This window comes from Phaenicophaeus curvirostris, chromosome 1, assembly GCF_032191515.1.
Source record: "Phaenicophaeus curvirostris isolate KB17595 chromosome 1, BPBGC_Pcur_1.0, whole genome shotgun sequence".
NCBI lineage: Eukaryota > Metazoa > Chordata > Aves > Cuculiformes > Cuculidae > Phaenicophaeus > Phaenicophaeus curvirostris.
The window spans coordinates 199,465,789-199,482,858 of NC_091392.1; the positions used below are offsets into that span (position 1 = coordinate 199,465,789).

General features: G+C 35.9%; 1 protein-coding gene across 3 annotated transcripts in view; it reads left to right on the plus strand.

Moving 5' to 3' along the window:
• CNTN5 (contactin 5) overlaps positions 1–17,070 on the plus strand; it is a 666,657-nt gene that overhangs the window by 6,648 nt on the left and 642,939 nt on the right. The gene's annotated exons all lie outside the window — the stretch shown is intronic.

The window sequence follows — 17,070 nt, forward strand, 5'->3', positions numbered from 1 at the left end:
CAAAGTAGAAGCAAGACAGACTGCAAAATGTGAAATTCTTTTCTAGAAAATAAATAAGAAAGCGAGTTGGGAAGCTCTAAGTATATGGGGATACTATAGAGTATACCTTTAAAAGGTCACTTACCAGTGGAAGTTACTGGTTCAAAATTTCTGTTATGTCTGTATGTTTTGGGCAGATACCCATAACTTCCTATCAAGATTTCTTCTGTCAGGCTTTGCAGAGTAGTTCTTTTGAAACAGCATGCCTTTAATTGAAAAGGAAATTAATAAAGGAATGTAAAGGAATTTGCTAAGGATTTATTTCAAAGCTAACAAAAACTTGTTGAAATTATAAATAATGTGTGCATGATTATATAGGATTACAGGATCTGTAAACAAGAACCAAGTATGAGAGAAAGAGGAGATGAATCATAGTTTTTTTGTTATTTTGCTTCAACGGAAAATGATTAAATGACTTCATATGTAACATTCTGTATCAAATAAAAGCTGGCATATAAGACAGTATGATCAGTTGAACAGTTTTAATATTTACTGAAAATATAGTCTATTTCCAACAGCATCCTGCTAGTTTCATGTGTTATCTAAGAGTTCAGAAAAGATAGTGGGTTGTTTTGAGGGGACTGGTTTAAAGCCCAAAGAATGTGCATTATGAGAAACGTCTGCAAAAAACGTAATTGACCCACTTGCTTTTTGCGACTTACAGGAGTGTAAGTAAGCATCTTAGGGGATCACAAGTATTTCTCTAAAAACTACCTGTAGGTGGTATAATAAGATCTGTAATGTTTTGTCAGCAAAAGAAACAGACTGTAAACAGCTATATGCAAGGCAGTGATCTTGGACTTTTTGTTATTATTTCTGGTTTTATTATAGTATTGTGATAATGTTGCAGAGCAAAGCAAATACAAAGGTTTACCTTCTATCAGGCCTAATCTTACTCTTTGACATGGCTGAGAAGAACTCTATCCGTTCACTTGCAAATAAAAATTAAACCAAACAAAACTAACTTCCAGGATCAAGCACAGTGGATGTAGAGTTATTTTACTTTATACCATACAACAGATTTTAAGACACTCCAGAGACATAGAAAAAAGTCCTTTTTCCATGTTTAAGAACAGTCAATAGACACTTTAGCAGGCTATGGCCAGAAGGTCGAATCACAGGAGATTTTTGTCGCTTTCTACTAATTTTTATTTTTAATTTATTTGTATTGTATGGAAAATACTATTGGATTTTGTACTTTAGTTATATATTTATTTTTCTCTAGTTCAGTCTATTTTATTACCATTTTCCTTTTATTTCCTCATCACCTGAGATTTTCCTACATGTTGGCTGGCATGAAATTAGTTTTCTTAATTTGTATGCTTGATTTGCCTTTTCTGTAATTTGGATTTTATTGCTAATGTGAGGCAAAAAAAAGAAGGTGATGAGGGGAGTATTGAGAACACAACCCTTCATCACTCCCATTGCCACATATAATGCAGCAAATAAATGTTAATGCTGTAAAGTCCAAGTCCTTGTGGTCTGAGATAGATTAAAGAAACTCTCTAGCACTCCAAGGACTATCAAAATAGATGATGCTGAGGGAAAAGAATGGAGAGAAAGAAAAAAGAAGTAACAAAAATGCACTTTCACGTAAAATTCACACTGCATTTAACAAGCTTAAGAGAAAACAGTTACCCAAAGCTGAAAGCACAGGTCAATACAGATTGAGCTTAAGAAGCAGGCTTTCCATTGAGAGGTTGGGTAGTACAGAAATGGTGGGCACCATGCAGTGATGAATTCCTCTTTCTCTGCCCAATACTGAATAAAGGGTAGAAGAGGAGAGTCCACATAAATTATTACTTTTCTGTGCCACAGACTTGCACAGGTAAATGGGCAATCCCTCTGCTGGGAATATGGGGGGGTCATAGAACACACACCCACACACCACAGATCTCGGTTATTGAGGGTTTTTTGATATACTGGGTAGAGGCTGTCATCTGAACACCACTGGGAATCAGATGTATTGTGCCTGCCATCCTGTCAAATTATATTTTTCCTAAAAATACCTTAGTGATACTCATGACATGTTCTTGGCATAGAGTAGCTCTTTTATAGGTATACTTCTTTTCACCCAAAGCATGCATTTAGAATATGTCCTTAAATGTAACAAAAACAGGCAGTTGAAGTGCATTGGCAACTGCAGGCTGCTCTTTTCATTAACTGTTTGTGCATATCTCTTTTGCTTCTTCTCGTTCTCTTTCCTCATTGCCACGACAGGTACATACTCTCACATTTTGCCTTCTTATAATAGTGGTCAAATTTTTGTGGCTAATCCTCCTCAGAAGGACTCAAAACCATCTAGAGCCAAATTCTGTACTGGCATAAACACGTGCAGCTACACTAAATTCAATGCAGTCCTTCCTGCTCCTTTTAGATTGACTCCTTCTTGAATTTACCTGTGACTCTCAACCCCTAATTCCATATGAAGCATGTTTTGCCATTGACACTGACTGAGGAATTTGAGGCTGGATTTTAAATCTGCTACCAACTGTATTCTGGCTATGCTAGTGACAAGCAGAGCTGCACAAAAATACCCATTTTTGGTCTTAAGTATCCATTTGCAGCAATGATGATTTTTCTGCCTAAAAATTTTACTATTCTATGAATGTGCAAAAATGGGGATTTTTTTCCCCCGCCGGTTCTGCTGACAAGCAGAACTTTTTCATACAACTCTATAATTAGGCTCCAGAGTCCTGCAGAGAGATGAAGCAGGGTGGTAGGCTTTATAATCTGCAACACTCAAAAGTTGCAGTTCATAGACGTGCGCTTACGTCTATCCCAGCTCTTTGCATGCTGTAACTAGTCTTTTCCATTCCCTTTGGATATGTCCCCCTGTGTCTAACAAAAATTAGAATTTTGAGTTTTTCTGGTCCTAAACTGCAAATCAGCACTCTACCACTGTGTGAAGCTTTTGACAGTATGGAAAAGAGTTTCAGGTCATCACTGAAAACTCCAGCTCAGGGATCTTGCATTGCTTCAGACTGTGCAGAGAAACAATCAAACTTCTTATCAAAACATGTAACTCTTAGTGGGATTTGCACTCTTTTCAGAATGAGTGTGATTTTTTGGTCATGATTTTCATCACTGTACAGTGATCATAAAGCCCAGTGATGAGTATTTATATAATGTTTCTATGTAAAATAAAAATATATCTTTAAAGAAGTAGATCATTGATAGAATTTCTATCTGAGTCTTTGCTACTTGAGTCCACAGGTAGCCTCAAACAACAGTACATTAGTAGCACTAGTTATACCTCCTAAAGATGGTTAACATCTGAGTTTTAATGACTAGTAAGCTTCCATCCCAACCATTTGGAAATATAGACTGATATGATTTGTATTGGCATAATTTGAGGAATAAAGTTTTCCTGTATGGTATGGCTAATGAGAGTTACGGCTTATTCTTTAGCAGTTACCAGCAGAGAGGAATATTTCCTGTCCTTAGCTCATTTTTAGAGGTTTAATTAATAATGTAGGCAGTTGAGTCTGCCTGCTAGGACTAAAATAATTAGCAGAGGGTAAACAAACACTTTACATTTCACTTTATGAATGGTGTGGTGCCACTTTAAATATTTAATGTTTTGATCTGAGTGACCAATCAATTCTTGCAGGGTACCAGGTTACAGCTACCATCTGGGCAAGAAAACTGAGCTGTGAGCAAAGGTGGGTGCGCTCCCATAACTGCTTCCAGCTAGCAAGGGCAGCAGGAGATAGAACAAGTCCTAAAAATAATGTTAAATAGAGAATAGGAAAATGTAAAATCTATTGGAAAAGAAGTGATAAAAAAAGAAAGACGGGAGGGGGAGCTGATAGAAAGCAGCTCAATACTAACTGATTAGATCTCCATATGAGGTCCTATTGGAGGCAAATGTCTCATACACATTTAAATATCGGGTGGTGACTTGTACTCATTCCTTTGTATATTTAGGCCAAGAAAAACTAAAAGATATCCCTTTCAGTCAAATTTACTGATTTTTTTCTCATAAATACTGGTGGTGTGGGGAAGAGAAAATTCAGACTCTGCCCACAAAGCTTACATGTTGAGTGTGCTGAAAACCAGCAGTAAATGTAGTTTTGACTTTAGGAAATGCAATGAATGTTTGAACAACTTCATATGCGATCTTTAACTGAATATACGCTTAAACAACCTTGACCGCAATTTAGTTAATAACAAGTGAAGTCCTGGACCTTGAAGAAGAGAATGATAATTACACCTAATCTTTATAGTACTTCTGGAATTATAGTAATTTTGTATTTCAATCTAAAATATTAGAAAAAAACATAGTCCTTAACTTTATCTCTTCACTTTTGTGGTTTATGTCTTGTAAACACAAATACTACTTCTCTGTCTTCTTTTTTTCTTTCATATTCTCAAAATCACAACATAAACTAATTTTGAAGAAATTGTTTCATTCAGTCAGATGTTCACTTTCAACAGCATAAAACATTCATAAAATCATGTTCCTATTTGTATTCTTTTTTCTGAAAATTAGATGAAGATGCAACCAGTTCTATGTGAGGCTGGTAAGTAGTATTGCTTTGTGGCTGGTGCACCACCCAGGAAAATGTCCACAGGTTCATTCACTGTGTTCAATTCAGTGAAGTAGCGCTTTTATTATTACTGCAGCACACAATGGAGCTCCTGAGCTTTAACTCAGGGCAGTTTTTTCCTTTAACTCTTTTATTAATCATGATCATACTTAAGAGAGACTTTTGCTTGTTTTTCATATTTCATACTGAATTTTCAGGGTTAACAGAAAACCAACAAAAACATCTGCTAACCTGTTGTGTTTGGTACAAAAGCCACTGTGCAATGATTGATACAGATCCCCACTGTGCCATTTGTGTGGTTGTTTTCCAGAGAAAGATCAAGCTTTGGTAATATTTCTCTGTAAAGCCTGCTGCCTTCAACATTTTAAAGACTGTGCTGCAAAGCACCTTGCCTTTTGAGTAAGAGAATTTTCCTGGAAGTGTGCCCTTGAGTGATGAAGGCTTTGTCTAGGGCAGGGATATGGGCTTTGGTGTGTGGGAAACTGGCTCTGTCTTGTCCTTGTACTGGGGTGGGAGGCATTTTACTTGCCAGTGACACACACCAATACAACAGCACAGAAACATTAGATGTACGTGTCACTGGTTTTTTTTCTCCTTTGGACGCAATCAACCAAACGTTGCAATCATCTGAGAAAACCTGAGAGTTACAAGGTCTTCCAAATGAAGTGATTTTGTATTTTCATTATTTATAAAAAAACTTTGATGAAACCATCAGGTGCTTAATTGTTAATGAAAATGCAAAGATGATGTGGAAAAAATAAACATTTTACTTTGGTCAATTATTTTCTTTCTTTCCCATTGATTTTCTTCTCCAGATTCAAAATACTCTCTTGATATACTGGAATAAAATTCCATTCCCAACTGGGATTTTATTACTGAATGTGACAAAATTGAAACTCTATTTTTAATAAAGTTCATTTATTAACAACCATTGCTTTTGAACAACCAGGGACCTCATTTTCACAATATGTCCATTCTCCAATCTGTAGAAACTTATATAAAGGAAGGAGTCAGCTGCTGCATATCTCCTCTTCGTGGCTTTTTCTGTGACACAGAAACCTCTAAAACTGGCAGCAAAAAGCAGTGTGAACAGATCACTTTGTTGCCAAGGTAATAAAATCCATGAGCTTTCAAAATAAGCAGATTTCTTGTATGATATTTAATGTTCATGGCTGACTAAGAAAGAAAGGTAACAGCTGTTTTGTAGCAGGTAAGGTGCCCATCTTTTGGAATAGCAATTCACAACATTTGGGCAATTTGCAGAGCCTGCACCAGATGAGATGTGAACCAAGGAGGGGAGAAAATAATCTTTAAGTACACAAGATAGTCAAGCCCAGTGCATTTGTCTGCCAAACAGTAATTTCAAATGTGTGTATGACTGCACAGGGAAACCTGATTTTTTTTTTTTTTAAGAATTGTGAGCAAAATTCAGAAGACTTTGAACTGTTAATGTCGCCTGTGATTTCTGAGATACATCTTACTGTCCTCCATAAGGGTCTCTGAGCAGCTAGGAAGCAGTTGGTTTGCAAAAACTCAATCTCAATTGGGATTTTGTTTGTGTTATTTGTAACCTCTGCTACCAGTGTATAAAAATCTAACTTGAACTTTTGATTAATATGTTTTTTACTGCACCATTAAGCTTGTCTAGTTTACTAGCAGCATGGGAAAATTCACAAATATAACAATTCTTTTCACTCTCCAAATACAAATAAACTAGTTTGTGTAGGCTTCCTCAAGGACTTGTGTCTTGAAATACATTTATGGAAGTTAATGTTCAGGGGACATTTCTGGGAAAATTGAAGTAAGTCATGTCAGGGCTCATATTGCTGAGGTGCTGAATTTAGCAGGAAATAATTTATTTTAGTGGACACATTATATTCCTCCAGCCAGAGGGAGAACATACTCCAGAGCTTTGGGCAGAGTCCGCATGCCTTGCCACTGAAACCTCTGTGGTTTGTAGCCTGTCCACTGTGGGGCTAGAAATGAGTTTTCCCTTTGGAAATGAAGTTTTATGAGAGGAATTCACAGCACAGTAAATAGTGATGATCTTTGTTAACTCTCATCTACCTTGTCTGTCAAGATGATGGATGAATCTATATATGCTTAAGATTTTTAAAAGACAATGTATTTTGCTCTTGAATCTAAAGGGATATTTTATGTTTTTTAATAAAGTAGAATTTTGCTGTCAGCATCATTGTAGTTCATTATGCTCATTTTTGTGCAAACAGTGGTGTGTTGCCATTTGGTCACACACACTGTTTTGCTACAGAAGCTGTTCATCAAAGTGGTGACATTTCATTTTAGGACACATTTGGAAAACAGATATTGTAGCTGTGGTGGTGGTGCTTTGCTTGAGAAATGCCATATAGTATATGTGAAAGTTCAGCACAGTCATAGGATTGGCAGAAGCTTGCCTGAGCTCAAATTCACCGACACTTTACAGTGAAAATTAGCCCCTTTGCCTCAACCTTCTCTCACACTGAAATGAGATCTGCATGATGCAGGCAAAGTTAAAACAAACTAAAGGAGCACTTCCTCACACAGCATGAAGTGAGCTTGAGAAATATGGTCACATATTTTTTAAAAAGGCTGGATAATTTTGTGACCAATAACATTTTTCCTTATGCATGCTCAGTGAGGTATAATTGGATTTCCTGCTTCACAGCATCAGCTACAGGGCCACTACATCACTACATGGGATTGGAAGGGATTTGTTGACACACACACACACATGTTCAGACACATGCACGTCCCTCCTGTATGCAGCAATTAATTTTGGTGATGTGTACTAGGGAATGTCTTGAATCATTGTGCATAAGCCACTGGCTTTGAATAGTTAAGACCAACATCTAAATGCCAATAAGAGCCATGCAGAGTAACTGTAGTAATTACAATACAAGTGTAGCATGCAAATACTGCACTTGGTCCATTTTGCAAATGTTATTAAGACTGGACCCAGCTGCAGGAGGAAGAGAATGTGTCAAAACAGCAACTCTTAATATTCAAAAGGCTTCTGGGGATATGAAAAGCTATGCAAACTCAGTCAGTACCAGAGCCCCAGATGTTGGTTTCAGACACAGTCACTGAAATGAGATTGCTAGTTTAGTTAAGACATCCTTCACCCTTCCATCATGGTCATTAGGAGACCATAGCGTCGTTGCTACTTTTTAAGTATTTGCTTTTAGTGTAAATATCAGCGAAAATCAAAAATTGATTTGAAATTCAGAGGATCATTAGTGCAGAGAAGGTCCAGGCTATGAATGTAGCACACCAGGCCTTGTTTTGTTAGGTTTCCTAGCATGCTGTATGCTATCTACACCGGAACATGAACTTATAGAAGAATGGACTAATTAATATGTTTATTAAAGCTGTCATATACCACTATCAGCACATTCAATTACCAGAATAGGATCTAGTAACCATTTCTAGTGCTTACAGAATCAGCAAATTAAAATCTCTATATGCAGCATGCAGATGCCTAGAGCAAGCCAAAGGCAAACAGTGATGACAGGGACAAGTCCTACATCCCACCAAGGGCACCAGAATTTGACCTAGTCATTCACAATGCATATGATTAAACTACTTCTTTAGAAAGTTATGCGTTTAAAATTTAAGTACAATGCTCATTCTGTTAAAATGCAAGAGGATGAATTCAATTACTGGATTATTTCTGTGGCTAGAGCCATTCCACAAGTCTGAGTTGTGGGTTCAGTTTCATGAGGAGCCGGGGGGACAGAAATACACAGGTTAGTGCTCCCTGATTATGCAGAAGGGAATTAAATGCTTGCTGCTGGACTGAGAGAGAGCACATGGTGGAGGAAGCTTCACTGCAGCTAATAACTGAATCGCCAAAAAAAACGAAGTCCTCAGTTCTGCTGCCAGGACCACATCTGCTAAACAGAAAATAATGAAACAGCCAGCAGAGGATCCAAGCACTCCATCCTTGACCTTACGTCTTTATGGCCTCATCCTGTTTGATTCAGTTTATATGCAATTCCTGCTCTGTTCACTTTAGAACTAATAAGGAAAGATGTGAAAAACTGCAGTTCTGTTCTGTAACAAATCAGTCTCTTGCAGATAACCTCGTCCCTAGCCAGCCTACCTACAATATCTTGTAAAACATCATTGTAGGTAGCAGAGTTCATAATTGGAAAACTACAGCTAGAAGCATCCCCTTTTAGTGATAGTCTGTCCCACTTACACCATGGGGAATTTGTGCAGAATTACATGATAAACACTAACTACACCAGGAAGTTCAAATTGATGAAGTGTACATTCTCTTGCTTGACAATATTAAAGCAAATATAAATCATAAGCTGGATCATGTAGCTGATATTTAAGTAGTCTGAAGAGTTGTAGACAAGAAGAAGGCAGAAGTATAATTACAGAAGAACTAAAGAGAATTTTTACATTGATGAAAATCAACACTGATAGACTTGACATCAAGAATTATTTGACAATACATGATGAAACTATTAAAAGTATATTAAATGGAAAGCAGTAGGTCAGCTTATTATACAGCAAGAAAATACTAAGTGATGAATCCAGAGAGAAGAGGGAATGGTGTGTCGGGGGGGAAGGAGACGATAGAAAAAAGAATTGTGTATTTTTCTCTGGGCAAGTTTCTGACTAGGCCCATTGAGATTATTGGCGGGGATCAAGGGAAAAGTCTTCCTGTCTTCTGTGAAAAGATAAGGCTAAATTGGTGACTGTGTAGATATTTTTCCTCAAAGAATAAAAATCACCTGAAAGAGCATAGGGAGAAGAAAAATATAGCCAGACCTCCATGCTGCCAGAATACTAGCCTTTTAAGATGGTGAGGTAATATTTGCCCCCCACCCCCTCTCTTCATTGGGATGCAGTGATTTAACTGTTCCCAAATTGCCACCTCTGGGTAGCTATGAAAACAGGAAATAAAATAGATGGTAGAGGTGAAAGGCACATCTCCCTTTTTTTTTCTGAAATGTAAAAACTACATTCTTACTTTTGCGCATTCTTATCCTTCTGTATTTATAAAAAGCTGCACTTTGAGTAGTTGCTAGTGATCTAAAACAAAAATTCCTGTGTCTCAAGGCAGTCAAGAAAGGCTGGTTTGGCTTTTAATTAAATTCTTTAAATACAATCTTAAATATTTTTTTAAGAATACAAATTAAGCAAATTACACCTTTTCCTGAAAAAAAAAAATTTCATTTTTTTCTGAACTAACATTTGCTACCACAAGTATTTTTCAGTTAGTACTCCTGTTTTGTGGGATTTATAGGTAATGGGAGGTGACTGAAAAGGAAATATGTTAAACAAACAATCTCAGAGCTTGTGTAGTCCTAAAAATTAAATCAAATATACTGTATGGAAAAAAAATGGCAGTAGGATAATCCAGAGAAGTAGATCTTTTCTAGAATTTATAGATTTAATTTATACAGAGATGTTAAAAACATTAATTTTGTAGGAGTCTACATCTGAAACCATGTTGAGGAAAGGCAACACTATAATCAAGAAACCAAACAGATTGGAAAATATGTTGGAAGAACCACTATGAGAAGGCAAAAAGATTATATGACATTTTTTTACAGCAAAGGTGCAAGGGAAGTGTTTATGGTATTTCAGACTACAGAATGCTTAATTATGTTAAATTCTGCTTTTATATGTAATCTAGGACTCTACTGTTTGCAGAAAATGGGGCTCTAAATTCAGGGCTCTGTTTTCCCTAAGTATTACTGAGTGCCATAAATAAAGCAAAGAATCTTAAACCATACTATGCAGATTGAAACAAGTCCATAAGTTTTCATTTTATTTTCTAGAAAGACATGATTTAAATAGGAAGGATGAAAGTGAAAAAAGCAAAACTGTGGAGAAGGTGACAGAATGGTCTAATTAAACTATGTTTCTTCAGTTACAGATATATACTAGTTCATTCCATCCAATCTTCTTCTTGATGAGCACTATCAACAGGGAAATCGGGTATTTTATGTTTGTATTGAATGTCGTAGCAATATTGTTTTCTGTGTACTGCTGGTTCAGAAGATGGTGGTCAGTGTATTACGGGAAGGTTCAGCAAATGATCACAAAAGAAGGAAGAGCTGTTTTGGTTTTGGAGACTTTCCAGAATGTTTGTTTTCTTCCCTTCCTTGCTTTGTTGTAACAATTTAAACCAAAGGTAATTCCAAGTAAAAATATAAGTTTTTTATGGTCTTTGGAAAGCATAATTAAATTACTGATGCTTTAAAAAATTGGGTTTAGATCCCGTTAAGCAGGTTTTTATTTGTATTGATGAATTCATTTGACATCTGTTTGCTACCTAAAATATTGCTGATATCATGTAATGACCAGACATTCTGGCTCCATTCACCAGAAGTGTCATTTAATAGCTGCTCTTTAGCACTAAACGTTGCATTAAACAGAATGATGGAGTATTATGAATCTAATAGTTTTTAATTAATTTTCTAATGTCGAGATTGAGCATTATGAAGCAGGTGTTCTGGTAAGAGTTAAACATAGTGCACTATCTAGAGAGCAATTTTACTAAAACAGTTAGAAATGTGGGTGTTTGAAAGCTTTTAAAAAAATCATGTAGATATTGTCCTCTGCCTGCTCATTTCTGTTGAATACGAATGCATGCAAATATTCATTTACGCACACACAAGAATATTTCAAGAGATGAGCATTCCTTTAGGTTTTTTTCTATTTAATTTACAAACATTCTACATTAGCACTCCCTCTGCCATTACTCAATGCTAAAAAAATTCCTGTAGGTCAATGGAAACACTGCCAGAAACTGGACTGACATGCATAAAATGCCACATCTTGCTGGATGCTACATTTTTCTATGAGGTACTGGGTACATTCACTATCCAGCAATTCTGCAGTAACTGAATTGGACTGTAAAGGAAAACCTTTGAGTTTGGGATTAAGGAGAAAGTTGCTCAGTGGCACTGACAGTGGCAATACATGACTCCTTAAAGTTGAGGTACATTTACTGTGTTATTCGCTAAGTAACACTGTTCAATTCAGATGCTCTAGTCTTTCTTCAAAGCAGTGTGAGAAAGTTCCCTTTGGACTTTCTGCTCAGAAATTACTGGCATTATCTTTCATGGAAGGAGGGGCAGTTGTAACAGCCCTACCCTTGAAGCAGGGTTAAAGGTCTTTATGCTAGCTATCAAAAGTTTTCATGTGCATAGTGAAATGTTGGAGTAGCAGAGGAAAGAGGAACTTGGACAGGAAAGGAAAGTGGGAGGTGATACTCTTTAATAAAGATGCTGTCAGAGAGCTGTGGGAAAAGGCAAGGGGCCTGAGGAGTGACAGAAGGCTTCTTTGCATATGCCCTTGTGTTAGGTAAGTGGTTTCTGAGCTGTAGCTTCAGCATTGAGATCTATCACCCAAGTCTCTAGGCAGCCCATGGGACATGTCACCCCACCTCATGCAATTATTGTGATGAGGAAAGGACAGCAAACAAGGTCATAATAAGCATTTGGTATAAATCATATAGTAGCATTAAGGTAAATTATATAAATTGTTAGAGGAATTGAGAGGTATATATTTTTTAAATTATGTTATTTGGTATTCCTTTATCAAAGAAAATGAGAATTCTGAAAAATCTAAGATTATTCGGTAAGAATGAATAGCTAAGTTCCACAATCCGCAGATACCAAATACAAGCGTACTCGCTTTCAGAAAGCCTAAGCTACCAGCAGTTCTCTTTGTCTTCCTTCGGTGGCAGATTGATGTCTCTGTTTTACGTTTTAAATAGGATCAGCTGGTACAGCATAAAACAATACATTTCTGAAAGTCTCACTTAAATTAGTACATCATTATTACAGTATGTAACTTGACCTAGAGCATGAGAGGGGGTACTGTGCCCAAGAAATGTGTTGTTTATCTAAATTTAATTTCTAAAAGTGCAGACAGGAAGATACTGAGGGAAAGGTAATGGTCAGTTAAGCTGGCAAGCATCTAGCAAATATTTACTTAATCAAAAGTAAGGTATTACTTTGTCAGTTCTGATCTTGTACCACAACACCCATAATAATTTGCAGAGGAATGTGGTCCACTATGTTAATCTACTTTTTTCTGGTGGTGCTTCCCTTTAACACTTGATATACATATGGTAAACATCAGCATCTCTATGTACTTCATAGCCATTTCCATCAGTTGTCTTGTTTGATCCCACCTTTAGAAAGACCTCATACTTTATGTTAATTATTAAACAGTTAATCAAGAGTGGAATTTATATATTTACAGCAGATTTGTGGAAAGTGATTGCACAGGTTTGTTCAGACCCTTTATCCTGATTTGCAAGAAGGCTTTGCTGACAAAGAAAATTACGTGAGAGTAGTAATGTTACCATCAGTAGTTCTGTGACCATTCCTTCTATCCTCAAACAGAGGATTTTTTTAATTTAATATTAATTTGTTAATTTGCCAGTGTTACTGTAGCAGAGGAAGAAGGAACACACTATACAGACCAAGGAGAGATGAGATCTACAAGACACTTGCTGTGGGAGTTTGGGGAGCCTGTGAGCCTTATTCTTACTGCCTGAGAAATAGATATGATAGTTGTCCATCTTTCAAATTTCTGGTGACTCTAGCTAGAGGAAAGTCATACTCAGATTGGCAGCCCTAGATGGTCGTGTTCAAATGCAGGTGCAGTCATGTCGTCTGCTCTTTCAGTCAAGCCTGATGTAAAGCCTAGTAAGAAAATCTAAGATGGACACCATGGGCTTGATCCACAGCTCACTGAACTCAGTGAAAACACAGTCAATAAGTTCATTAGGCTTTAATTCAAGATATTAATCCTTAATGTTAGCATGTGCTCCATCATGAACATTGGCATTAACACTGCTTTCTATTCATGAATTCATGTCGAGTGTTGCTTTGTTTGTCAAGGCAGTGCAGTGTTTTGTGTACGAATCTATTTTCTCAAAAGCAGCAGAGAAGTGTTTGACGAAAGAGGGGAATGTTCTTGTTAAATGTGGTAAACCTTTTTCAATATGTGGTGCACTGTATTTGTTTGGAAATTTTATTACATAGATTTCTATGTTGACTCTAAAGAGCTGAATTCTTTATTTGAAAAATGACCCGTTAAAAAAAAAAAAAAGGTGGTTTGTTTTTTTTCTGTCTTATTGTGTTTCATTTTGCATTTTACATTTTCAAGCAAATACTTTAACACTATAAATCTTCCTAACTGAAATCCCATGTGTTCTGAGATGTCTGCAGGGAAGGTACCCCTGTAAGCAGACAAAAGGCAACCAAAAACTTTGAGATCTTAATAAATGAAGCAAAACCTTTTCATTTTTGTTTACTTTGAAAAGATTTTCTTTAGTTTTTATTAATAACTACACAGGGATTTATTATTTAATTTTAAATTAAAAAGTTAAGGACAAGAAAATAATGCCCTTAAGTCTTAAACATCTCTTGATTCCAAATTTACTAGTCATTTTCAGTAGATCTAAATCAGCATTGTATTTAAAATTTTAGATATGGGTATTTGCAAGTGTATTTAGGAAGAAGTTCTGTACAGGTTTGAATAATTGTGTGTTTCTATACACATATATGCATATAGTTTTTTAATATACATATGCATGTAAAAACATTCTCTCTTTTTGCTTACAGTGTCAGGGTCACGAATGACACAGGAATGAGCTGACATATCTGTAATTCAGAAGCATAATAAAATCGTGAATGTAAAGTAATTTTCAGAATAAATATCTTCTGTCTTTCATTTTGCCCAAAGGATTTTACAGTCAATGCACAGCTACAGCCTTTATTTCCTAAGATGTCAAACTGTTTATACAAGTTCATAGATTGAATTGAAGATGACCTACACGAGAAGAAGGACAGATGCAGAAATGAGTTTCACATGTATAATTTCTGTTGAAGACAAATGTATTTAACTAGATAAGCTGAATTTCAGAATCATGACTATGGGTCTGATACTTTATCAAAACCCTGATTCAATGTTGGAGACATCATCCTGATTAAGTCTTCCACTCGTGATTCCTTGATTCAGAATTTTGTATTGATGTGGCATCTAGAATGGTGTTGGCCACTGGATGTTATTTGTGCAACTTTAGAACATCTTTTATTTCTTCAAAGATTTTAATATTAATCACAATTTCAATTATATTTTCTCAGAACTGAAAAATAAGTTACTGCATCTTGAAAACATTTTACATTAAATATTTATCAAACTAAATGATTTGAGCTTTCTCTTATTTCTCTTTGTTGACTAAAGCAGTAAGCATAAGATTTCTGAAACAGTAATGCTAAAACTTTGAAGTCTTTTATTAGCTCAACTTCTTTTATAAAAGAGAGAGCATAAAATTGCTCATACTCAGAAACATCTTTTCCTTTGTTATATAATAATCAGCTATTTTCAATAATTCCATAATGTACCAGTGACTTTTTACTTACTGAGAGATTTAAGACTAGAATATAATCTGCCTTTCAAAATGTCACTTTATATAGCACATTCATTATTTGCCTTAAAGAGGAAAGGAGATGATCACATAACTTACACCAAAAATATGAAAATGGTCATACTCAGAAATTCTCTTTATCAAAACTTATCTTAATAGATGAATATTTTTGGGATTTCAGCAGTACAGAATGCAGTAAGAGAGAAATACATGTACACTTAGGAATTAATTTATTTATTTAACTGTGAGTTCTGGAGTCTAGCTTAATTTAAATTGAGAATAATGATGAAGAGAATCAGTTGAGGAAATCCACATGAAAATACATGTACACTCTAAAAAAAAGAGCCTTCTGAAAATATTAAAACCCTTCCTGCCTCCTAACAATATTAAAACCCTTCTTGTTCCTCCATTGTCAACTGTGCAGCAAAGCCCAACTCCGCTAACTTCCACTAATGACCTAAATGCTGTAAAGGTGAACACTACTAACAATTCCAAGAAAGACTGACAGGTTTGTAAGTCAGAACACTTCACGTGGACAATGCTCCACCAGTTGTTCAAAAGTAGTAGTTTCCCTTTAAAAGCTCTAATACCTCATCCTATACCCTGGATGTAGTATTTCCATGGTTTTAATCACTGGAAATGACGACAAAGTTAAAACAACATAGCAGGTAGCATTTGAGGGAAGTTTCTGCTTTGCCATGTTTAATTTTTGTTATTAAAAATAGCATCTGTGTTTCTACTAGGCAGTTACAGACATCTTCAACAGGGTATCTTACTTCTGTTTCAAATGCTTAGCTCAACGTTTTTAAACAGCCTCTGTTAGCCTCTCCTTTTAAATCTGAGACAGCACTGCAAGCTGGAGAAAACACCAGATAGATGATAGTTCCCTTTCTAGATGTATTTTCTTCCTCTGGTAGGTTATTTGCATTGGCTGTTCTGCTTACAGCTAACATGGTAGGACTCCAAAGACCAGATCTTAACTTTTCTGAAAGATAAAGACACTAATATTTTTCATATACCAAGAAGTAAAAGTGATGAAACTTACGTTCAAGGATATTTCTTGAATGCTATACTGGAGACCAAGCAACATCATTCAGTCTGATCTTAAGTGCTGAAGGCAGAGCTGAACAAATGGTATTAATGACACTGCTAATGAATGAAACCCACCTTATATGTAAAATTAGACTTCTGGTGCTTAAAGCATCTTCTGTCAGTTTCTCCCAGTTTAGGTTTTTTTTTTCCTAATCTGTTTTAGGTGACAAATAAATTCTTCAAAAGTCTTTTAAATGACATGGTGATGTGTCTTTTCAAAGACTGGCTTAAGTTGTTTAATTGTTTACTTGTATCTTGACAGATACATGCTGGTTGTAATTGCTTACTTTGTATCCTGTACATGGAAAAACTGTGAATCTCAGAAACAAAGTACTATGTAATGAATTAGCTCCAGAGATAACTGCACTTTTTATTACACAGCAGAGTAATTTTAAACATGTAAACTGGAAATCTGAGAACCATATCACTACCTGTAGTGGGTTATATGCCTACAGAGCGTGATTACTTCCATAATTCTTGAATATATAAGAATTGCTGTGAAGTGGAACAGTCAGACATTCCAAATAAGAGGCATCAACTGGTACCTCATTAAAGGAAGAAGGAGAATCTGTAGACATGTTAAGAATCTGTAAGTCATCCCATTTCTAGATTAAAAGCTAAAATAGTTTGAGGATAATGAGAATAAAGATTTTGAAGCTTATTACTACCTACGAAGAAACAGCACATTCAGTATATGTTTGAAATAGTTGAAATATTATGACAAAACCCTGTATAGCTTAAAACCAGTTGCAATTGCCCTCTGAGAAGTGGAAATGCTTGCAATTGAAGGTATTCTTTAAGAAAGGAAAAAAAACCCCACAAAAATATTAAACCTGATTCAGTATGTGATAAAACAATACATAGAATCATAGAATCATAGAATAACCAGGTTGGAAGAGACCAGGATCATAGAGTCCAACCGTTCCTATCAAACACTAAACCATGCCCCTTAGCACCTCGTCCACCTGTGCCTTA